This window comes from Lucilia sericata, unplaced genomic scaffold, assembly GCF_015586225.1.
Source record: "Lucilia sericata isolate MDLA Ls3-8-SP2 unplaced genomic scaffold, ASM1558622v1 Contig000248F_arrow, whole genome shotgun sequence".
NCBI lineage: Eukaryota > Metazoa > Arthropoda > Insecta > Diptera > Calliphoridae > Lucilia > Lucilia sericata.
In genome coordinates, this window is record NW_023994274.1 from 133665 (window position 1) to 159964 (window position 26300).

General features: G+C 30.3%; 1 protein-coding gene and 1 long non-coding RNA gene across 2 annotated transcripts in view; one reads left to right on the forward strand and one right to left on the reverse strand.

The window, feature by feature from the left end:
- LOC119602656 (aquaporin) overlaps window positions 1-26300 on the forward strand; it is a 138669-nt gene that overhangs the window by 34999 nt on the left and 77370 nt on the right. The window lies entirely within an intron of this gene.
- Window positions 1-26300, reverse strand: part of LOC119602658 — a 161617-nt gene that overhangs the window by 22605 nt on the left and 112712 nt on the right. The window contains exon 4 of the long non-coding RNA XR_005231359.1: window positions 14349-14508. This is a non-coding gene — a long non-coding RNA (uncharacterized LOC119602658). The remainder of the gene's footprint in view (window positions 1-14348; window positions 14509-26300) is intronic.

A 26300-nucleotide genomic window follows, 5' to 3' on the forward strand; every position in this document is an offset into this window, starting at 1 on the left:
CCGGTGCCTGAAATTCATGCAACAGGGTCATTAAAATATTCAGCAGAGTCATTGAATGAATGACTGAGATCTTTTTATTCAATTACCACATTGAACCGACCGAAACACCATTTTAAATTGGAAATCATTAACATTTATCATTATGTTTACAAAGAATTTTACGAAAATTTTCGAACGAGTTTTCCTAATTAATGTTATCTGATCCAGCATTAAAAGCATAGAAATCTACAAGTCTCCATTAAAATACACTTTCCTTTTCTACTTAATTTCTGTAATTTCCACTTAAGTCTTTAAACCATTTAATGCTCATACTCTCATCATACACTCAAAATGAGGAAACACTTAAGAAAACACATTAAAAATACGCTGCCAAAAGTACTAAATCATCTCCACATCCCCTGCCCTGACTCACTTGGCTATACTTCCCTAATTCCTGGGAGATTCAACCAAAAAGACAAAGGCAAAAAAAAACATGAGTCTGTGTTGTATGTGTGTGTGTAGTCGGATGTATTCATCTGTATGTTGTGATTTAATTTCAATGATTTTAACGTTAAAGAAATTGTTTTATTTAACTTTGTATTTTGTGTTAACGTTCAGCTAAATCAGTGAACCAGCTGAGACTTTCACATCCTTTTTTTCGTTTGTTTTATTTTTACCATTCTTGTTGAAGTTAACAGGCCTCTAAATTTGGTCTTGTTAAAATGTTCTTTATATTATAAAACACACGGTGATACACACACACCTACTCTGTCTCCTTATCCCGCTAGCTTTTTCCGAATAAAAACATACATGTGTATGTATAAAAACACAATTACTTTAACCACATACATATATACATGAAGATTTATAATTTTCATTTGGATAAGGTGAACTACTTGAGTTGATGTTATAAGCAGAGGAAGACAATTTGAGGTACCGAATTTATAAACTAAAACTTACCGTAACTGCTGATAATTCAAAGTACAGACCTACTATTAGAGTTTGACAACATTAGTCAGACTCCTATAAGGACTTTTTTAGAAATGTTTAATTGAATTCATATTTTAACCGTAATAAAAATTTGAAAACTCTAAAATCAGACTCAGACTCTATCATGTGTCGCAAGTTGTACCTCCCTGAATTTTACGCACTTTGTTAGTTATATTCCTATTAGATCCTGTGAGTATGAGTGTATAAGTGTGCTTGCATTTGTATTTGTGTATATTTTGCGATATGTTTTTGTGTACTTTTTTTTTGGGAAAGCATACATTGTGTTTTGTCTCGTGTTTCATCATGACTAAGTGTCTGTCTGTGGATTTCTCCCTTGATGTTGATGTATGTTCGGAAAATATATCTACATACATACATTTGTGTGCATGTCCTGCTCCTTTTTTTTGTTGCCAACCTTGTCCATTGGGTCATAAAAACGCTTCCGGCCATGCTCGAAGTAAGATTAACTTGTCGTTTACAATTTCTCTTTGATTTGTTTTCTTACGTTTGTGGTAGTAGAAGTAGTAATAAGTTTTCTTTTTTTTTTTTGGTACTGTTGTTTTTACGATTTTTATTTTTGTTTATTTTGTTTCTCTTACTTTTTCTCCATTCTGTTTTTCTTTGAAGAATTTTCCTGAGCATGAAGTGGGTGATTGTGTTGCCAATTTGAAATGGCTTCTTAATACTTCAATATGTATTTTACTCGTATGGTCGAAATATTTGTAAATGTATGCTTTTTGTTAAGGGATCAAAAAAGTCAGTCCTTTAAAATTTGTATTAATTTCATAATGAATTATTTATGAGGTTTACTTTATACACGAATGTTTAATATAAAAATAACAAATTTTGAAATGTATAAGCGTTGTTATTGTTTATTTATTTTATTATCAATTTCCTTCGAAATTAATATGTCCTCTAGTTTTTACTATAATGAAATGCTAATCTTGGGCCCAGATTTTCTCAAGAAATTATTTAAATTTTTTGTGAAAAATTTAAAGCTTTGAAATTTCGTCTGATTTTACATCAAGAGAAAATAAAGTAACAGCTATTTCTTTCGAATTAGACTCACCCCTGACTATAATTCAGTATAAATCGAAAGCATCCTAGATTTAGAATACACACTATCTGGGCCTACTTAAAAGTTCGAAAGGATACCCGCAACACGCTGTGTATGAGGAATGGTGCCAACGTGGACGAAATTAACACTGTAGATTTTGTCTTTCGTCTACTACCTTGAGCTATTGCTTGTTACTGATCCGTTTTTTTCATTCCGTATACCGCTTACTAGTGTATACTAGTATATAGACTAGACCAACGGTTCCCAAATGGGGGTCCGCGGACCCCTAGTGGTCCGTAGTAAAATCATAGGGGGTCCGCGAAGACGAACGAAAAAAACCATGAATAAACAATATTCTGCTTTTATATGTATGTACAAATATCTCCAATTTTTGTGCAATAATCCCAAATTTTTTGGTGACTTTTTGAATTTTATTTTTTCGGTTGTTTATCAGGAAGAAGCTAGGCCCTACAAATTAATTGTATAACTTTTATAAAGTAAAGTATTGCGTGATTTGTAATTTTTATTTCCTGTATATGTACTGAAATAATGGTTTTTATTTCAGACAAATAATATTCTGTCTTGCAATTAAATTAGGGATACTGGTATTCCGGAGTATGAAGTTCAATTCAAAGACAAGCTTATTACAGATTTAAGTTTATCAAATTGTAAGCAAAAGTGTTCTCGTTTGAAAAGACTAAAATTATATATTTCCAAAACAGAGGTGACTCTTTATGTATCTCTTTATAAATATTCCAATCCGACGTGATACACAGATTTTAACTTGATTTTGTTGACCAATACATATTATTAAATTAACATCAGAAAATCCATAGCGTTTCGCGTAAATATGTAGCCAAAAACCATGAAGTAAAATAATTCGTTGGTATTTTAAAATTCAAATTTAAGTTCCAAATTCACAGTACTTTAACAAAGAGTTCAAATCATATATTATGCGGATAACGCATTCCGCAACAACATAGAAGAAGTCCAACTTTCTTATATTATTTTCCCGAAAACTTAGCTCACTTACTCATTTCACCCTTTGCAATCGCAACAAATTTTTGAAACGTGATTCCTTAAGCACATGTGACAATATTTGAAAGGAAACCTTTTCGCTACCTTGAAGAAAAATGAACATGAAAGATCTCACGATCATAAAATTATACATCATGTTAACATATCAACAAAGAAGTCATTCTATCTTCAAAACATGCAATTGAAAACCTATCTGAAATATTATATATTCTCAAAGTACGGGAATATTTTATAGATATGACATCTCTACATTTATTAGACCTAGGAATTAATGAACTAGGTAAATTTTCGGATGGACAATTATTTAGAACAATAAGATATCAAAATATGTATGGGGGTCTGCGAGTGGGAACCGCTGGACTAGACAATAGACTAGACAATATACTAGTATATAGACTAGACAATAGACCAGTCTAAGGACTAGACACGAGACTAGTTTATATACTACACAATAAACTAGACTATAGACTAGACTATAGACTAGACTATAGACTCGACTATAGACTAGACTATAGACTAGACTATAGACTACACTATAGACTAGACTATAGACTAGACTATAAACTAGACTATAGACTAGACTATAGACTAGACTATAGACTAGACTATAGACTAGACTATAGACTAGACTATAGACTAGACTATAGACTAGACTATAGACTAGACTATAGACTAGACTATAGACTAGACTATAGACTAGACTATAGACTAGACTATAGACTAGACTATAGACTAGACTATAGACTAGACTATAGACTAGACTATAGACTAGACTATAGACTAGACTATAGACTACTACTATAGACTACTATACTATAGACTACTATACTATAGACTACTATACTATAGACTACTATACTATAGACTACTATACTATACTATAGACTACTATACTATAGACTATTATACTATACTATAGGCTACTATACTATACTATAGACTAGACAATATACTATATTGTGTCATAAGTAACATTTTAAATTATTATTTCAATCACAAAATAAATTAAAAATTGTACCAAACGGGTCATTGATGTACCATTGTACTTTTTGTACTTATTGTATCAATTTGGCAGCCCTGGTTGGAATCGTCTGGAATTGGGGTTTTCAGGTTTCTGAGTATAGTTTTACATTATAAATAGTACACCGTCGCATAACTTATTGGGATAATATTTGTCAAAAAGTACACATATTTAAAGTACTGCTAGTGACAGCAAAATATAATTGTATACCAGTAAGTGTTTATTGTTCTTTATAGAATTTTTTCTGAGTTTTTGAACTTTCTGCATAAAGAAAAATCCATGTCAAGAAGTTAAACTTTAAGATTTGTATCTTCTAAAGGTATTGACAACCATAAAATACATATAATTTCTCACATATATGTACATTTGTACATACAAGTACATACTCGTAAAAAGTACCTGCATATAATTTTTTTATGCGATTTTGACATCCGAGTTGATTTCGTTTAGAAAGGAATTTTTAGTAACTTTCCCAACTCATATCTGCATATATGGTAATTTGATTTCGTATGACCTTTTTCTTTAAGTGTATGCTGATTACATATTTGTTGTTTTCCTGCCTTTTAGTCCTTTTTATTGTGTTACCCATATAATGTAGATTTCTTTGCATATTTAACTGGCAGACAATTGATTTAAGTTTATTTGCTTTCTTCTCTTGTTTCTTAATTTTTTTTTTGGATTCTTTTGTAGTTTCACTCGTCATTCCTTTAAATTATTTCTGCTTTTTTTTTGGTGCTGACTGGACTGACCATTTGAATTTCATTTGTTTGTAAGTATTTTGTCTTGTAATTTTGTTGGCATATGGTGCTTGTTATATTTCTTTTGATTTTTTTAGCTTCCCTCAGTTTTTCTAATTTTCCCTGCTGTGCAATGAAGCATGTTTCCATCATCTTCATCATTCTACAGGTGTGAGTTTAATTTTCTTTTCAAATTTTTATGTTTTTTTCATTGCTTGTTTAGTTCTTTAATTTTTTGTTACTAAAAGGAAAACCTTTTCTTTAAAGATGACTTTGGAACTTAAAACAATTTGAAATAAAAGAATTTAAATATTTGTGTGTGGAGTGATATGTTTAATTTGAACTGAAAAGCACCTGAAAATTTGTCCTAAGTAAAATTAAAGTTGCAGTGTGAGTATCTATTCATTCGAGTATTTGTGTGTGGAGTGATATGTTTAATTTGAACTGAAAAGCACCTGAAAATTTGTCCTAAGTAAAATTAAAGTTGCAGTGTGAGTATCTATTCATTCGAGTTTTGAGGTTTAAATTAGAATAATTAGTTAAATGTTTAATTATTTTTATTAATTAAATAATATATGTTAAGACTCAAAAAATATTTAGAGATAGCGGAGATTTATTTATACGATTTAACTATGTCCATTTATTAATCTGTCTGTCTGTGCATGTGTATGTTGAAATCATTCTTCAGAATATTGCAGATATTTGCGATTAGTTCCGTATCGGCCCATAACTGGTCATGTCATCCATATAGTCCACGCAATAAAATCACTTAATCGTAAATAAATCATGCTATCGGGATAAAATTTGAGCCCAATATGTTGTTGTGTATATATAGAAATCATTCTTTATCCGGATCGGCCTATAATTAGCTCCCATAAAAAGCCCTTTTCTGAAAATCATTTAATTTCCAATAATTTAGTACTTCATTATGATATAAATCTACATGAATCTGTATTGTATTTACGCTTAGCACTACAGCTTGTTTTTTAAGAGATTACCGAGATTACAGATTACCGACGAAAAATATCACAATATCACATTCAATTACAGTTTCTTTACTAGCAACTGAGAATTACAATTCCAATTCAGCAATGTCCTAGTCTTTTATATTTCTTTTTAATATAAAAGACTACCTTCTCTTCAGCAGATCATCTAAACTTTTGTAAACTATTTCTAGTTCGCAAAAGTTCTCTAAATGAATTCCCATAATCACTTCAAAATTACAAAAGTTTTGGGACCCATTTTGAAAATTTTCAGAATTTTTTTTTAACTTAGTGTAATGAGATCAAAATTCTCTATAACTGATCCTTTCAAAAACAAAGTTATTTTTTTGCTTGTAGTACTTTATAATACGTATTGATTGGAAGGTATTTCTACATGGGATTCTTAAAAAGACAATTCCACGGAACAAACCTTATAAGACACTTTTTATATTTTGGGACAAACCTAATGTATTAGTATGTGTAGCTGATGATTCTTTTTATTAAATTTTTCCCAGGAATATGACTGTATTCGCGAATCTGAGTGTATGTGTAGCATATATCACTGATTCAAGTGAATTTATTTGTCGTTTTTTCTTCATCGTTATCATTTTTAACATATGTGTGTGTACATACATATGTATATGTGCTAAATCTTTGCTAAAGGGAATCATACCTAAGTAAAGTGATGAGAAAATTCAATCTGAAAAGATTGAACAATCGCCTTTTTGGACAGATATAAGACAAAAAATTAGTATATAGATAAAAAAATGTTTAAGTAAAAAATGCATTAAACTTTAGTTCAACTTAACGTAATTATAATTTTTACAAAATTTCAAATATCGCTAATACGGAACACTTCTCATGTAAATTGAGTAAAGTCTGTATGCCAGATGATAACATTGTATTACACAAAGACTAGTCACTATCAAAAATTCAAAAACTTATTTATTAGAATGTGAATAAAGGATAATTGAGTGTGAGGAGTTTCATATTGAAATAAATTACAAATAATAAATTTCATGATTTGATATCTACTTTTCGAAGACTTTATACAAATGTACTTCAATCCATGTTTTTTTTCTAAAGATTAAATTTTTAAATTTAACTGTATAATTGAAATACTCCACATTAAATTATTAAAAGACAGAATGTATTCATATGTATACCAAAATACTTAACTTTTTCATATAGCAAGGATTCTATACAATTACAAAATTCCTGCAAAACGTCAAATACCTTTGGTAAATAAATAAAACATCTTTTTCATGAGTAAAAAATATACTTCAACGTATAAAAATTCGTCGAAAAAATATATACTAAAATAAATATTTATTATTGTTGGGGTTCGATAGGCATGAGAAATTTTTATTCGTTTTATTTCTTTATCAAATTTTTCTTAAATATACATAAATAAATAAAGATTCAATTAAATACTGGAAAACTAATACATGTTAAAGGAGATCAAATTTTATTTTTAAATATGTCACGCCACAAGTCAACTCTTGTCAGAGATGGTAAATTACAATTTAAAAACTGTACTTCTTCGATATTGATTTCCATTAAATATTCCCAGCGAAAACATGGTAATGACTTGTAATTATTCAAGAGCTTACTTTTCAATGACTACTACATACCACCTGCATTACTTAGAAGTAGTCTAGTAATAACTTTCAAAAAAACTATATACGTAAGTACCAACTTTTAGCCTTGACATTTTGTTTTTGAATATTGTTTGTTATTTAAACGAGTATGTTCAAGTTATCACTTTAGAAAGTCTGTTTCGACATCATCTTTAATTATAACAAGTAAGAAAGTATAGTCGGGCGTGACCGACCCAATAAAGCATTTATCTTCAATATTACCTTGTTCCGATACATTTAAGCAATTTATGGATGAAAAACTAATTTTCTGAAAGAGGCTTTATATGGGGGTGCTAGGGGCAAATGTGAATGTATTTATATTTATATAATATTTATTTGTGCTGAATTTCATCGCTATATTTTTGTTTATAAGTTAACTTTTGGCATTCAAGTAATTTTCTGAAGGGGGATTTGTATGGGAGCCCGATCTTATGAAATTTGGCAAGGTCATTAAAACTTGCATAAAACTTTTTATCGATATACGGGTATATTTAACATAATTATGAGCTCAGAAGCCCATTTCGGGGGGTTCTGCAGTATGGGGGCTAGGTGAAATAATGGACCGATTTTAACAATTTTCAATAGGCTTCGTCCTTAGGCTAAAAAAAAGTGTGCCAAATTTCATCTAATTATCTTGAAAATTTCGACCTGTACCTTGCGCTCAAGGTTTACATGGACAGCCAGACGGACGGACGGACATAGCTTAGAAAACGATTCTAAGCCGATTGGTATACTTTAAGGTATAGGACGAATATTTTTGTATGTTACAAACATCAGAACAAACCCAATATACCCTCCCCACTAAATTGGTGTAGGTTATAAATATCATGTAAGATCAAAAAAATATTTACAAAATATTGTAGTTACATCCTTTTCTTTAAATATTTGACAGATGTGAACGTATCTTTAGACAAGGAGATAAACTAACTTTGATGATCATTTAATTGAAATCGAAAAGTTTTTCCTTAAACTAAAATCATAACAAATACAGTGGACGTCCAATAGTACGTATACTCTTTATTACGAATATCCAATAATACGAATGGCAAAATTGTTGCATTGTGTACTCTATAGTACGAAAAAAGTTTTATGGGAATTTTGGTTTTATTTACGTATGAATGAAGTTTTTATTATGTTTTTATTTTATTATTTCGGTATCATTCACCTTAAGCTCAGTAATTTTGAAGTTTTTTTGTATTTATTACAAGTGTTTTGTATTTTTAAAAATCCTATACATACAATTTACTGCATGTATATTTACAAATCAACAATTATTTAGTGTTATTAATTTATTTTATTGGAATTTTGATGTCCCAAGAGAAGAAATTAAATTGGATGATAACGCCAATGAGGAAAGTATTTTATTAGTTCCCGACAATAACTCTGCTGAGAACAATATTGAAGCCTCAAAAGCGCTGTTATTGAAAAAGCCGTAAAAATCATTTTACAATGTAATAAACATCGATGTTAAATGATGGATTTTTTAATAAGTAAAATGATATTTATATACATATGTATGTATGAACTGTTAATTTTGAAAGTAGTGTGACTCCACATTCCAAACAATGGGTTTAAGGATAACAATTCTAATTTTTAAGAGAAAATTATAAATTAGAGAATTGTGGTATATTCCATTCAAGTTTCTAATAAAAGTTTTATGTAATCTGAACATTTTAATACATTTTAGAACACATATGTAAATTGCAAATTGTCTTTGGCACACATCTTTTTAAAAACATTAAAATTTAAAACCTTCTACATATATCTCATTTCAACCATTGGACTCACGATACTTTCAAAATTAACAATTCATATACGTAAATATGTCCCTTTTATGCCTGTTTATGTACAAGAAATTTATTTAAAATAATACACATTTATTATATTTTGTTCCGTTATGTAATTTTTCATGAAAAATAAAACAAAAATAAATAAAATCCAATATTTTATGTGTATTATTTGAATTTAAACATACAAAATGTGTTGTTCAATAATACGAATTTTTCGGTATTACGAAAGGGCCTGACACTATATAATTCGTACTAGTGGACGTCCACTGTATACCAATTTTGCCATCCCTGCTCCTTTGTTTGCCAAGTAAAGGGTGGTCAAAATATAAGTTACTTTTTGAAAATCAAATAAATTGAATTAAACTTAATTTATTAGAAAAGACAAATATTAGTTTTAGAATACGCTTGTCCTTTCAATCCAATGTTCCAAAATTTTATTGATGATTTCTGAAATTCCAAGTTTCATTTAAAAAAAATCCTCAGTGACAAACAACAGATGTTTTAGAATGAGATACTTGCAATTATATCACCCTGTAGAGTTTTTTTGATTGAGATAAATGAAAATAATAGATAATTGAATGTTGAAATATTGCAGAATGAAATCAATACTATTGATTGTAATTTCTTTGTAAGGGCCTTTATACCCAACACCACTTTAGTGGGGAGGGTATATTGGGTTTGTGCTGATGTGTGTAACATTCAAAAATATTCGTCCTATACCCACCTTAAAGTATATCAGTCGACTTAGAATCGTTTTCTGAGTAGATTAAGCTATGCCAGTCTGTCTGTCCGTCCGTCTGGCTGTCCAAGTAAACATTGTGCGCAAGGCAATTTTCAAGATAATTGGATGAAATTTGGCACACACTGTTTTTTCGGTGTGGGACGAAGCCTATTGAAAATGGTTGAAATCGGTCCATTATTTCACCTAGCCCCCATACAACAGAACCCCCCCGAAAAGGTCTTCTGAGCTCATTTGTATTCATAACTGGTGTAGGGTATTATATTGAGTATTCATAACTGGTGTAGGGTATTATATTGAGTATTCATAACTGGTGTAGAGTATTATATGGTCGGTCACGCCCGACTATACTTTCTTACTTGTTTTAACTTTTAGTTAGTTTCTTATACTCCCCATAGGGGAGAGGGCTGTTGTATTATGCGTTTGTGTGGATTTTTGTAACTCCCAAAAATATTTTGTTAATGATTTGACTAAGTTATCTGCGTACGTCTTTCCTTCGATCCATTTTTATACCGTACACAACTAAAGTATACCAAACGGCTCAGAATCTCTTTATGAGTCGATTAAGTTCTGCCCGTCTGTCCGTCTGTGTGTCCATGTGCACACACTACAGGTCACAATTTTCAAGATAATTAGATGAAATTTGGCACATACTCTTCTTTTCACCCAAGGACGAAGTCTATTGAAATTGGTTGAAATGTGTCCTTATTTCGCCTAACCTCCATACAATCGTCCCCCAAATAGGGATTTTGAGCTTATAATTATGTTAAATCTTGTAGAATCTCTACAAAAATCGGCAAATCTTAATTTTATATAAGTTTAAATTATACTGCCGATTTTCGGGCCTCATTTGACCTTAGCCCCCATACAAAGTCCCCTTCAGAAAATAACTTGAATGTGGAAAGTATCACTTTGAAATTCTGCATTAATAACTTTAATGTCATCGTAAATCGTTCTACCAAAATTTATACGAATAGGACAATATTTACCTTTGCCCGGATATAAAACCTCTTCCAGAAAATCACTTTTTTGGTAACAAATTGTTAAAATATTTCGCAATTAAGGAAATTATTACATACTCACTGGTGAGGTTATCCTGTGGTCGGCCATGTCCGACTATATATTCTTACTTGTGTTCATATAGCCCCTGGTTCACCGAATAAGGCTTTTGAACTAATATTTAAAAAGTATCTCTATTAAAGTAGCCACAACCATATTTTTTATAACACTAAATGGTATTGGCGATTTTCGTATTAATCGATTTTTATTTAAACATAGACACCACATAAATTCCCCTTCAGAAAATGACTCGATCGTCCATAGTTCACTTATAAATGATAGCTGGAATTCGGAACATATAAATTAATATATAAATAAATCTCTCCACAAAATTTTATGATGGTCGTTCTATATTTAACCCCATATAATCATGTTCATTAATGAATTACTTAAATCAGGATTAAGATTAAATTCAACATAAAAATATTTTATTATAAAAAATAAAATTAAAAATTTAATTACTAAACATTGATATCACATTAGTTTAATTCGCCCCAAATATAAATAGCATTTTTGTCATAGTACTTTGACATTTTGCAAACAAGTTGCAAATTTTATTTTTTTTTTTACTTTTTCCACCTTCTTTCACATTCTAACACTTGTACTCACTGCACACTTTACAACAATGGAACAATTGTAGAAAATAAAACACTATAGAACAATAGCTTTGCTAACAACAAGTAATTAAAAATACAAAAGGACAATGACAAGAAGAATAAAAAAGTCCATTTTCTGTAATTTAAAATTAAAATTCTTAAGAAATAAAACAGAAGTTTCAGTTGCATACAATACAAACTGCATAAAGAAAACATAAAGTTTTGATGCATTTCCGGTACGCAATAAACAATTGGGGTCAACACACAAAAAAAAAAAATTTAAAATAATACAAAAAATGTGTAATTGTAACTTAAAGAAATTGCCAAATGTCAAAAAGGTTATATAGTACATACATATGTATTTAAATAAATGAAATGTTATATTAAGTCGTAGTAGCAAAAAGGTCAAAGATAGGTTGTAAAGTTTTAAAATGAAGACACATTTATTGCATATTTATTTGTTTTTTTTTTTTTTTTTTTTGATAATATTGATATTAAACACCCATATTCAAAATTTTAAGTGAATTTTGGAAAGTTGCTCACTTTTTAGCCGTAGTATGCTGAGTTGTTTTTATGAATTTAGCTCATTTTAAAATGGAGACTTCTCGAAAGCATTTCTGACAGAATTATTAAAGATTTGGATCCCGAAGATATCTGGGGTCAGCAGACCCACAGACGGACAGAAGAAGAAATTGCATTTAGCTCCTACTGATTCGGCCCCAACATTTCTAGGTCTACCGCCGTTCTGTGTTACAAATGGAATGGCATAATCCATCGTTTTATGATGGTTATAAAATATGTTATACATACATACATATGTGTATGTATTAATAAATATGTGTGGCTGATTTTCTAAACCAAATTTGCTTAGTAAAAGAAAACCTTAACATTATTCCTTATTTTCAACTGTATTATCCTTCTCTGTCCTATTCCAACAAAACATTTATTTTCGCTGATCATTCTTGATTTTTCTTATGTAGTATGTATGTATGTATTGTGCCATTTTTATACATTGATATAAAATGGTCTATTAAATCAAATTCAATCAATTGATTTAATATTCAAATCTTTATACAATTCCAACAACAACAAAAGCAACATCAACTAAATTGTAACATAAAAGGGATTTTTATTTAGAATCTACATATTTATAAGTAAAAATATATATTCGTACAATAAATATTTTTTGTATGGTTGTATGGTAATACATATACACTGCTGTTGCTGTCTTTATAGTCGTTTTCATATTCTCCATACATATTCTTATTTTTAGCGGAAAAATGTACTTTATTTTTATTCAATGAATAATACCACTTTCATTACTCAAAGTACTTACATACATGCAAACACTCATATGTATAAACCTACACACATAAGTTCATACATATGTATATAGAATGTCAGAGATGACAGAATATAGTACCAACGCAGTTTTTGGTACCTATTGAAATTTAACACTAAATATTAGTCATATAGGAATCGAACCATTAAGACCTAAATCTATGCATAAATTTCATACATGATTCCATTAATACAGCCTTATCCATAAACATTTCGAAATTAAATCTAAATGAAAATATTTCCCTTCAATTACATTATGCGACAAAAATAAATAACTGGGAAATGATACTATTTTTCTAAAAGATAGATCCGATTAGAACAAGAATCTGCTTTTGAAATTGGCCAAACACCTACAAAATCTTGAGATAGGGTAAAAACCCGGGTTTTCGTACCTTTAAGCACTTATGAGTCAGTAACTTAGTTGAAACTCAACCGATTTTAAGTTTCTCTCATATATCTGAAATTATAGTAAAATCGTATAATACTAACCCATAAACTGTGAAGGTCAAAGTGAAGTTATGCGATATAGGAAACCTTTCTTGTAATCGTAATGAAATATTATTTAGTTATGAACCGATTTCCATAAAATTTGAGAACATTAATATAATAAAGACCCATGTTTCTAATAACAACGAAAAAATCGATTTTAACCCTTAAACGTAAATATATTTTTACAAATAAAGTTTCCCTAATATATGAACTCAATATTAAATACCATTTTCGGCTTCAGCACCTAAAAATAAATGAAATATAATCGGATTGGTTTCAAATGTTGTTCCAAACCTTTATTCAGCTTTAACTTCCACAGATCGGTTTATATATGAATATAGAGATCATCAACAATTTTTCTCGTTACAGAAAAATACAGAGACGGGGTACTGTAAATATTTTTTGCCATAAATGTGAAAAATATTTGTCTTAGCTTGTGTTAATTTTCACCTACAGGCTGATTCAAATACTTATAAGTGCCTCAAAGTATGCTGCAAAAATATTTTGTAAATAAAATTAATTGCAGTCTGCTACATTTTTAAAATTTATGTGCGCCCTAGTATTAAGAAGAAATTATAAATGTACAACAAATTTTTTGAGTGACGTCAGCAACTGAGAAATAAATATTAATCATACGCAAACGATTTTTAAAGTAAATTTGTTTGTAAGTAAATTAAGGGTATTTTTTATGCAATGAATAGAAAAAAAATTAATGAATGGTGTTAAGGAAAAATTATAATATTTTAGGTAAAATCTAGGTAAAATCTGAATAACTAAATAAATTTTATTGAGTAAGAACTTATTTTATAAAAATTTCTTATTTAGAATAAAACAATAGTTCGTTTTGTAGCAGTTTAATATAAACTATTAATTTTTTATAAATACATACATGTACAATGAAATCTGTTTTATTGAAAGCTAATTTTGTGGTGTCTACGGTTGACTCGAGTATATTTCAAACAGGTCCATTTTACTGCATATTGAGTCATTTATAGGCAATAATGATGGCTGCTTCACGTCTAAATTATATTTTATTTTTCCCAATTTTTCTGAAATGAAATAGGAATAAAAAATGTGGTATTTTAAATATGATCAATGTATAATATTTTTGGTCAATTTATATTTAGATCTTTTCAAAACCTTGTGATTCTAAATAGTTATTATAAAAGTAGTTATTATCAAAGTACTTTTACCATCCAAAAAGTGTACCCCAACCAAATCTTTCTCCTTGTTAGCCAAGCATACACAATTTACAAGTATCGTAACATAGAGTATACAAAATTTTGAGTATTTTCTTCTGTACGACTGTGGAAACTTATTTTACCATTTTATATTCAAGTACTTGTTGTTTGTATGTATTTGAGTGTGTGTGTTTGTTTATTTGGATCTGTGAGTATTTTTGTTTAGCATTTCAGTTTTATGCTTGATTTGTTCAATTTATTTACTCGTTTTTAGCGTTGCTCCTTTTTATTCTTCTTCTGTTCTGTTCTTTTTTTTTTTGTTTAGCTCGCAACTATATGTTAAATTTACGCAAATATTCACGCATAAAAATTGCATGATACTTATTTTCCAAAAAAAAAAAAAAAAACGCAGAATTTTGATGCGAATTCACAATATACTCTCAGGAGCATTTGAATAAGGAGAATTTTGTATAAATGTTGATGATTTTTTTTGCATATCCACATATGTATGTCAAAAAATTAAAAAAAAGTGAAAAATTTAGGATTTTTTCCTGGGCTATTATATTATTTCGATTTATTTCATAGGAGAAATAAAATTAAAACGAAATTTCTTAGTACGAACGAAAAATGGGCAAAACATTGTACGCTAGTCATTCATGGAAAATTTGGTACTTTAGTATTTTTTTCAGTACTTTTTTATTTCGAAAAATACCGCGGTACATCTACAGCATATTCTGTACTTTTTCTAATTAATAAACTTTTGATAAGTAGTCAACATAGTATTCAGTCTGTAGTCTATAACCTAGTTTATAGTAGTTTAGTCTATAGTCTAGATTATAGTGTAACCTATAGTCAAGCTCAGTCTATAGACTAGTCTATAGTCTAGTCTATAGTCTAGTCTATAGTCTAGTCTATAGTCTAGTCTATAGTCTAGTCTATAGTCTAGTCTATAGTCTAGTCTATAGTCTAGTCTATAGTCTAGTCTATAGTCTAGTCTATAGTCTAGTCTATAGTCTAGTCTATAGTCTAGTCTATAGTCTAGTCTATAGTCTAGTCTATAGTCTAGTCTATAGTCTAGTCTATAGTCTAGTCTATAGTCTAGTCTATAGTCTAGTCTATAGTCTAGTCTATAGTCTAGTCTATAGTCTAGTCTATAGTCTAGTCTATAGTCTAGTCTATAGTCTAGTCTATAGTCTAGTCTAGTCTATAGTCTAGTCTATAGTCTAGTCCAGTCTATAGTCTAGTCTCTATAGTCTAGTCCAGTCTATAGTCTAGTCCAGTCTATAGTCTAGTCTATAGTCTAGTCTATAGTCTAGTCTATAGTCTAGTCTATAGTCTAGTCTATAGTCTAGTCTATAGTCTAGTCATATGTCTAGTCTATAGTCTAGTCTATAGTCTAGTCTATAGTCTAGTCTATAGTCTAGTCTATAGTCTAGCTTAGTCTAGTCTATAGTCTAGTCTATAGTCTAGTCTATAGTCTAGTCTATAGTCTAGTCTATAGTCTAGTCTATAGTCTAGTCTATAGTCTAGTCTATAGTCTAGTCTATAGTCTAGTCTATAGTCTAGTCTATAGTTCTAGGTCTATAGTCCTAGTCTATAGTCTAGTCTATAGTCTAGTCTACGTCGTCTAGTCTAGTCTATAGTCTAGTCTATAGTCTAGTCTATAGTCTAGTCTATAGTCTAGTCTAGTAGTCTATATGTCTATAGTCTAGTCTATAGTCGAGTCTATAGTCTAGTCTTAGTAGTCTAGTCTATAGTCTAGTCTATGTCTAGTCTATAGTCTAGTCTATAGTCTAGTCTATAGTCTAGTCTATAGTCTAGTCTATAGTCTAGTCTATAGTCTAGTCTATAGTCTAGTCTATAGTCTAGTCTAGTTAGTCTAGTCTATAGTCTAGTCTATAGTCTATCTATCCGTCTAGTCCTTATAGTCTAGTCTATAGTCTAGTCTATAGTCATAGTCTATAGTCTAGTCTATAGTCTAGGTCTATAGCTTCTAGTCTATAGGTCTAGGTCTATAGTCTAGTCATAGTCTAGTGCTATAGTCTAGTCTATAGTCTAGTCTATAGTCTAGGTCTAAGTCTAGTCTATAGTCTAGTCTATAGTCTAGTCTATAGTCTAGTCTATAGTCTAGTCTATAGTTCTAGTCTATAGTCTAGTCTATAGTCTAGTCCCTATAGTCTAGTCTATAGTCCTAGTCCTATAGTCTAGTCTATAGTCTAGTCTATAGTCTAGTCTATAGTCTAGTCTATAGTCCTAGTCTATAGTCCTAGTCTATACGTCTAGTCTATAGTCTAGTCTATAGTCGAGTCTATAGTCTAGTCTATAGTCTAGGTCTATAGTCTAGTCTATAGTCTAGTTATAGTCTAGTCTATTAGTCCTAGGTCTATAGTCCTAGTCTATAGTCTAGTCTATAGTCTAGTCTATAGTCTTAGTCTAGAGTCCTAGTCTATAGTCTCGTCTATAGTCTGGTCTATAGTCTATAGTCTAGTCTATAGTCTAGTCTATAGTCTAGTCTATAGTCTAGTCTATAGTCTAGTCTATAGTCTAGTCTATAGTCTAGTCTATAGTCTAGTCTATAGTCTAGTCCAGTCTATAGTCTAGTCCAGTCTATAGTCTAGTCCCTATAGTCTAGTCTATAGTCTAGTCTATAGTCTAGTCTATAGTCTAGTCTATAGTCTAGTCTAGTCTATAGTCTAGTCTATAGTCTAGTCCAGTCTATAGTCTAGTCCAGTCTATAGTCTAGTCTATAGTCTAGTCTATAGTCTAGTCTATAGTCTAATCTATAGTCTAGTCTATAGTCTAGTCTATAGTCTAGTCTATAGTCTAGTCTATAGTCTAGTCTATAGTCTAGTCTATAGTCTAGTCTATAGTCTAGTCTATAGTCTAGTCTATAGTCTAGTCTATAGTCTAGTCTATAGTCTAGTCTATAGTCTAGTCTATAGTCTAGTCTATAGTCTAGTCTATAGTCTAGTCTATAGTCTAGTCTATAGTCTAGTCTATAGTCTAGTCTATAGTCTAGTCTATAGTCTAGTCTATAGTCTAGTCTATAGTCTAGTCTATAGTCTAGTCTATAGTCTAGTCTATAGTCTAGTCTATAGTCTAGTCTATAGTCTAGTCTATAGTCTAGTCTATAGTCTAGTCTATAGTCTAGTCTATAGTCTAGTCTATAGTCTAGTCTATAGTCTAGTCTATAGTCTAGTCTATAGTCTAGTCTATAGTCTAGTCCAGTCTATAGTCTAGTCTATAGTCTAGTCTATAGTCTAGTCTATAGTCTAGTCTATAGTCTAGTCTATAGTCTAGTCTATAGTCTAGTCTAGTCTATAGTCTAGTCTATAGTCTAGTCTATAGTCTAGTCCAGTCTATAGTCTAGTCCAGTCTATAGTCTAGTCTATAGTCTAGTCTATAGTCTAGTCTATAGTCTAGTCTATAGTCTAGTCTATAGTCTAGTCTATAGTCTAGTCTATAGTCTAGTCCAGTCTATAGTCTAGTCTATAGTCTAGTCTATAGTCTAGTCTATAGTCTAGTCTATAGTCTAGTCTATAGTCTAGTCTAGTCTATAGTCTAGTCTATAGTCTAGTCTATAGTCTAGTCCAGTCTATAGTCTAGTCCAGTCTATAGTCTAGTCCAGTCTATAGTCTAGTCTATAGTCTAGTCTATAGTCTAGTCTATAGTCTAGTCTATAGTCTAGTCTATAGTCTAGTCTAAAGTCTAGTCTATAGTCTAGTCTATAGTCTAGTCTATAGTCTAGTCCAGTCTATAGTCTAGTCTATAGTCTAGTCTATAGCCTAGTCTATAGTCTAGTCTATAGCCTAGTCTATAGTCTAGTCTATAGCCTAGTCTATAGTCTAGTCTATAGCCTAGTCTATAGTCTAGTCTATAGTCTAGTCTATAGTCTAGTCTATAGTCTAGTCTATAGTCTAGTCTATAGTCTAGTCTATAGTCTAGTCTATAGTCTAGTCTATAGTCTAGTCTATTCTATAGTCTAGTCTATAGTCTAGTCTATAGTCTAGTCTATAGTCTAGTCTATAGTCTAGTCTATAGTCTAGTCTAAGTCTAGTCTAGTCTAGTCTATAGTCTAGTCTATAGTCTAGTCTATAGTCTAGTCTATAGTCTAGTCTATAGTCTAGTCTATAGTCTAGTCTATAGTCTAGTCTATAGTCTAGTCTATAGTCTAGTCTATAGTCTAGTCTATAGTCTAGTCTTTAGACTGGTCTATAGTTTAGTCTAGTGTATTATATGGTCTGGCTTATAGTCTAGTGAAGTTTTTCCTTCCTGACGCTAGTAAAAAAAATTTAGAAAACCTTTCATTTAAGTTGCAATGCGAATTTTTGTAACACAGCTTTTTTCGAAATTCCATACATTTATTGGTAAAAACATCAAAAAATGGTTAAAAATTGTATTTTTATTCCAAATACTTGGAGTGTATACTGAAAACTTGGTACTCGTTTATAAGAGAGAAAACATCTGTATATTATGACGGATATAAAAACATTTATTTTTTTTTGTTTAAGTTCGTTCGTTCTTATAGCACACGTTTAAACACTTTTGAAATATTAATACCCTACACTCGAATGCAATTACAAGTAAAGGTCTCAATTACATAAAATATATTTGAAATGCTCCCAAATTATCAAATTAAAAAATGTCGTAGCAAGTGACTCATGTATAGAATATAAATCTACTCATACATAGTTTGAAAGATTTTCATTGTGTACTTCATTATGCAGCGACAAGACAAGCAAACGTCTTTATAAATAAAATAAACCATCAAAACAACCTACAAAATATTACTACACCAAAAGTAACCATCACTGCAGTAGTTCATTGACAATTTCTTAACTTAATTTTACTTAATATTCAAATATTTTATTTAATATTGAAATAACAACTAGTTCTTCGTAGTTCTTCGACTGTAAGGTTTTCAATAGTCTACCTAGTTTAGCTACAAAATTCATTTCTTTTCTAAGAGTTTTTTTTTCTACCATTAAAAAAAAAACGAGGAAAAATGGGGTGGCTTATGCTAAAATTTATTTGAGAGGGGAGTTTTGTTTGTTAAACGAAAATGAAAAATAATAATATTTCGATATCAATATTTAACATTTATTTGGTTAATACGAACATTTAAAGTTATTTAGCGGAATTTTTAATATAGCAAAAGGTTTTAAACGAAAATATTTATGTGTTTTATTTTTGAATTTCATTCTATCGTTTTTTATACATTTTGCTTAAGTACTCATAAATACTCTAATATATTTTGTTTTATATGTTTATGAAATATAAATAAATATGGTTATAAAAAAATGTTATGATTTGAAATCAATTTAAAATTTGTTAGATTTTTTCGAAGGCTTGAATCATAAAATTTATGTTTTGTTAAATAATTTAAACTATTTATATAATAAAACTGATATTAAAATATAGAATAAGCCAATGAAGTATTTTTGGTGTGTTGTGAAGAACGGAAGCAATAAATTTATTGTTTTGTAATATTTATTAATTTTATATAGTATTCTTGTTTGCATTGTTCAGCATACGGTCTTTAAGATTAAAACCTTTATAGAGATAATGAAATCTTTTTCATTGCATTGGACGTAACAGAAAAAAAAATATTCTAGTTCAGTTCTAGTTCAGTTCTAGTTCAGTTCTAGTTCAGTTCTAGTTCAGTTCTAGTTCAGTTCTAGTTCAGTTCTAGTTCAGTTCTAGTTCAGTTCTAGTTCAGTTCTAGTGCAGTTCTAGTTCAGTTCTAGTTCAGTTCTAGTTCAGTTCTAGTTCAGTTCTAGTTCAGTTCTAGTTCAGTTCTAGTTCAATTCTAGTTCAGTTCTAGTCAGTTCTAGTTCAGTTCTAGTTCAGTTCTAGTTCAGTTCTAGTTCAGTTCTAGTTCAGTTCTAGTTCAGTTCTAGTTCAGTTCTAGTTCAGTTCTAGTTCAGTTCTAGTTCAGTTCTAGTTCAGTTCTAGTTCAGTTCTAGTTCAGTTCTAGTTCAGTTCTAGTTCAGTTCTAGTTCAGTTCTAGTTCAGTTCTAGTTCAGTTCTAGTTCAGTCTAGTTCAGTTCTAGTTCTAGTTCAGTTCTAGTTCAGTTCTAGTTCTAGTTCAGTTCTAGTTCAGTTCTAGTTAAGTTCTAGTTCAGTTCTAGTTCAGTTCTAGTTCAGTTCTAGTTCAGTTCTAGTTCAGTTCTAGTTCAGTTCTAGTTCAGTTCTAGTTCAGTTCTAGTTCAGTTCTAGTTCAGTTCTAGTTCAGTTCTAGTTCAGTTCTAGTTCAGTTCTAGTTCAGTTCTAGTTCAGTTCTAGTTCAGTTCTAGTTCAGTTCTAGTTCAGTTCTAGTTCAGTTCTAGTTCAGTTCTAGTTCAGTTCTAGTTCAGTTCTAGTTCAGTTCTAGTTCTAGTTCAGTTCTAGTTCAGTTCTAGTTCAGTTCTAGTTCAGTTCTAGTTCAGTTCTAGTTCAGTTCTAGTTCAGTTCTAGTTCAGTTCTAGTTCAGTTCTAGTTCAGTTCTAGTTCAGTTCTAGTTCAGTTCTAGTTCAGTTCTAGTTCAGTTCTAATTCAGTTCTAGTTCAGTTCTAGTTCAGTTCTAGTTCAGTTCTAGTTCAGTTCTAGTTCAGTTCTAGTTCAGTTCTAGTTCAGTTCTAGTTCAGTTCTAGTTCAGTTCTAGTTCAGTTCTAGTTCAGTTCTAGTTCAGTTCTAGTTCAGTTCTAGTTCAGTTCTAGTTCAGTTCTAGTTCAGTTCTAGTTCAGTTCTAGTTCAGTTCTAGTTCAGTTCTAGTTCAGTTCTAGTTCAGTTCTAGTTCAGTTCTAGTTCAGTTCTAGTTCAGTTCTAGTCAGTTCTAGTTCAGTTCTAGTTCTGTTCTAGTTCAGTTCTAGTTCAGTTCTAGTTCAGTTCTAGTTCAGTTCTAGTTCTAGTTCAGTTCTAGTTCAGTTCTAGTGCGTTTTAGCTTATTTGCTTGAAAATGTTCTGAGATCACTTTGGGCTCTTAGACTTTCTCCACTTAACATCTTCTTTTACAGATCGAAAGCCTTAGCTTTATCTTTTATACCCTTTTATAGACTTAAAATTGGTTAAGCTTCACTTTTTTGGCAGCTCTTTACAGAAAAAAGATTTCCCAGATATTTTTTTGCCGCATAGTGTAATTTGCTTAAATAACGTTTGACCTTTTTTTAGGAAATACGTAAAAAGTTTCATACATCTTCAAGACAGTTGTGCTTTAAAAATGTTTATTATCATTTCTTAATTATCAAAACAATTAACACCGCACTCCTTGCAGTTAGAAAACAATTTAATATAAACATCAAAATACATACTTAAATAAAATATGGAAAAAAGAAACTTATAAAAATATCATTCTTAGTTTATTTATTTTGTGTTTGGTTAATTTGTATAAATTTGTTTTTACCACAATTATTCTCAGAAATCATCAATTTGTAGATATTAATGTTATTTTTTGTTTTTCTTTTTGTTGTTGAATTTTTAAACAATTCCTTAGAGATTTATTGACTACGAAAAAATCAACAAAATACAAACGAGTACGTTTACATAAATAACAACAAAAAAATCCATCTACTTCACTAACAAGTGAATATTTTAAACGCAAATCTGAAGTGAATGAGTAAATAATAACAACAATAAAACAGACTTCAATCTGAAAATGACTCATGACAAAATGTTAAATATTCCCATACGCAAAAGAGAAAAAACAAAACCCGACTGCAAAACACAGTCACAATTTAAATTCAACTGCATCATAAAAACGCGTCTATTTAAAATCAAATAAAACATATTTTTATTAACGAGACAAGCCAACAGCAAAAACGCATAAAAGTTGAAAATAATTTAAAACTACATACGCGCCATCACAATTTGAAGTTCTAATGCATGTTTAACAACAACTTTGCAACACCAACAACAACAAGAATATTATTAACAATAAAAACAATATAAACAATGTGTGTGAATTCACGAAAACGTACTGACTCTGTCACCACCTCAGTTATTGAGACGGTAAGTCAGTCAATACAATTCAATAAATTGTGTATGAGTCTGTTTCTTTAAAACATAGTTTTTCGAAAAGAGTTTCATTCCTTGATTTATTTAATAGATTTTTAGATAAGCCTTTTCCAGAATACACATTTTCAACGATATTTTATAGTTTTTAGTAGAATCGCTCTAAATAAGATAAGATCGCTTCATTTAATGGGATCTATCAACAGCTATGATTATATATTAGTTCAAAAACTCTTCTACCGAATAAATATTACACTTGACTCGTTTAACAAGGATTTTTTAATCCATTTATTAACTCTATTTATGTAGATACAACACTTTATTTATTCAATATACCATATGAAGTGAATTTGATCGATATTACCTTTCAATTTCTCTTCAAAAGTTTTAAAACCGCAAAATTCTAGTTCAGTTCTAGTTCCGTTCTAATTCAGTTCTAATTCAGTTCTAGTTCCGTTCTAGTTCAGTTCCAGTTCAGTTCTAGTTCCGTTCTAATTCAGTTCTAGTTCGGTTCTAGTTCAGTTCTAGTTCAGTTCAAGTTCAGTTCTAGTTCAGTTCTAGTTCAGTTCTAGTTCAGTTCCAGTTCAGTTCTAGTTCCGTTCTAATTCAGTTCTAGTTCGGTTCTAGTTCGGTTCTAGTTCAGTTCTAGTTCAGTTCTAGTTACGTTCTAGTTCAGTTCTAGTTCAGTTCTAGTTCAGTTCTAGTTCAGTTCTAGTTCAGTTCTAGTTCAGTTCTAGTTCAGATCTAGTTCAGTTCTAGTTCAGTTCTAGTTCAGTTCTAGTTCAGTTCTAGTTCAGTTCTAGTTCAGTTCTAGTTCAGTTCTAGTTCAGTTCTAGTTCAGTTCTAGTTCAGTTCTAGTTCAGTTCTAGTTCAGTTCTAGTTCAGTTCTAGTTCAGTTCTAGTTCAGTTCTAGTTCAGTTCTAGTTCAGTTCTAGTTCAGTTCTAGTTCAGTTCTAGTTCAGTTCTAGTTCAGTTCTAGTTCAGTTCTAGTTCAGTTCTAGTTCAGTTCTAGTTCAGTTCTAGTTCAGTTCTAGTTCAGTTCTAGTTCAGTTTAGTTCTAGTTCAGTTCTAGTTCAGTTCTAGTTCAGTTCTAGTTCAGTTCTAGTTCAGTTCTAGTTCAGTTCTAGTTCAGTTCTAGTTCAGTTCTAGTTCAGTTCTAGTTCAATTCTAGTTCAGTTCTAGTTCAGTTCTAGTTCAGTTCTAATTCAGTTCTAGTTCAGTTCTAGTTCAGTTTAGTTCAGTTTAGTTCTAGTTTAGTTCTTAACACCTCTTGACACAACCCTCTGTCATAGAAAATGATTTGGAGACTGCTGCAATAACAAACCATTAAAAATACGATTACTACTGCCACCACCAACAATACAATGGCCTTGTCGATATTAAAAAACTCAAATACTTTTTTATTCAACCAAAAGTAATAATCGTAAACGAGCTCAGGGCAAGGCAAGTTCGATTCTAAATAATGGATGAAACCTTATGTTTACAATCATTTACCTGCCCTGCTGTCTGGCGAAAAAGAATAAATATTTAGAGTTTATATATTTTATAATTTAATGATCATGGGTTATTTTGATTTTTACCTCAAATATCAATGAGTCCTTAGTATGCGATAATGGAAAAATACAGCAAGGATAAAATGATTATTACAAGAAATCATATGTAAATGATATTTAAGTCGACCACAACGAAAACAACTGTCAATCAGTCAAAATCAACAAATTCAACTTCAATTCAGGCAAACCAAACAGAAATTGTACCAACCATTCAAATTTTTCAAAACTGATTTTTTCCATTTTTCAATTGAATGAATTGTAACTTTGACTTGAGCTCGACTTGAAACTGAAAGGCTGGTTACGCAGTTTTCCTAAGTAAATAACAATTATAACAGAAATAACAGAAAAACATAAAGTTGTTACTGAACTTAAACATAAATGATCATAATAGCCAAACTAAGAATTTTAAACATTGAAAGGTTTTTTTTTCGTTTTCTATTTTATTCCATGAAATTCATGGAAAAAACAATAAAATTGAAAAACGTGTGTACAGATCACATCTTGGATTTGGATTTTGGTGATTATTATTTAAAATTTGCGTTTTGCAACACCCTAAAAATAATAGAAATAAAACGCAAAACTTCAAAGTTAAAAGTTGACACTTTATGAATTGTATGGTAGGAGGTTTTACACACGAATACATTTTGAATGGCGTGAAGAAAAAAAAAACAAGGCAGGGTTTAATGGTGTCGCTCTTCAAACAATCGTTGCAACAACAATATTGCATTCAAATGGTCATTCTTTTATTTATTTCAATTTCAATTTATTTGTTTATTTGAGTTTATTTAACAATATATGATTCTATCTCGAATATGTGAAAAAAAAAATTACTTTAAAACTTAAAAGTGCCAAAGTATTATTGACATTTGGTAACAAACAACCATTCAATTTAATTTATGATATTTATGATGTTGGAGAATTCAATGGGTTGTTCTTAATGGATCTAAGTGAACGATTAAATGTTCGTTCATTGTTTTACGATGATAATGGTGGAAAACAGATAATTAATTTTAATTGTTATTTTTATTGTTGGTTTTCTGCCCAGTTAGATTTCTATTCATTTATTTCAGAAACCCTTTGAATTATAAAAACTGTAACCACTAAAAACGCTTGCTTTAGAGATTCGTCGTATAGAAATATTCAACGGAATTAAATATAATTTATATTATTGGTTTGTTGTTAAGTTTCAGTTCTAGTTCAGTTCTAGTTCAATTCTAGTTCAGTTCTAGTTCAATTCTAGTTCAGTTCTAGTTCAGTTCTAGTTCAGTTCTAGTTCAGTTCTAATTCAGTTCTAGTTCAGTTCTAGTTCAATTCTAGTTCAGTTCTAGTTCAGTTCTAGTTCAGTTCTAGTTCAGTTCTAGTTCAGTTCTAGTTCAGTTCTATTTCAGTTCTAGTTCAGTTCTAGTTCAGTTATAGTTCAGTTATAGTTCAGTTCTAGTTCAGTTCTAGTTCAATTCTAGTTCAGTTCTAGTTCAGTTCTAGTTCAGTTCTAATTCAGTTCTAGTTCAATTCTAGTTCAATTCTAGTTCAGTTCTAGTTCAGTTCTAGTTCAGTTCTAGTTCAGTTCTAGTTCAGTTCTAGTTCAGTTCTGGTTCAGTTCTAGTTCAGTTCTAGTTCAGTTCTAGTTCAGTTCTAGTTCAGTTCTAGTTCAGTTCTAGTTCAGTTCTAGTTCAGTTCTAGTTCTAGTTCAGTTCTAGTTCAGTTCTAGTTCAGTTCTAGTTCAGTTCTAGTTCAGTTCTAGTTCAGTTCTAGTTCAGTTCTAGTTCAGTTCTAGTTCAGTTCTAGTTCAGTTCTAGTTCAGTTCTAGTTCAGTTCTAGTTCAGTTCTAGTTCAGTTCTAGTTCAGTTCTAGTTCAGTTCTAGTTCAGTTCTAGTTCAGTTCTAGTTCAGTTCTAGTTCAGTTCTAGTTCAGTTCTAGTTCAGTTCTAGTTCAGTTTTTTTTCTAGTTCAGTTCTAGTTCAGTTTAGTCAGTTCTAGTTCAGTTCTAGTTCAGTTCTAGTTCAGTTCTAGTTCAGTTCTAGTTCAGTTCTAGTTCAGTTCTAGTTCAGTTCTAGTTCAGTTCTAGTTCAGTTCTAGTTCAGTTCTAGTTCAGTTCTAGTTCAGTTCTAGTTCAGTTCTA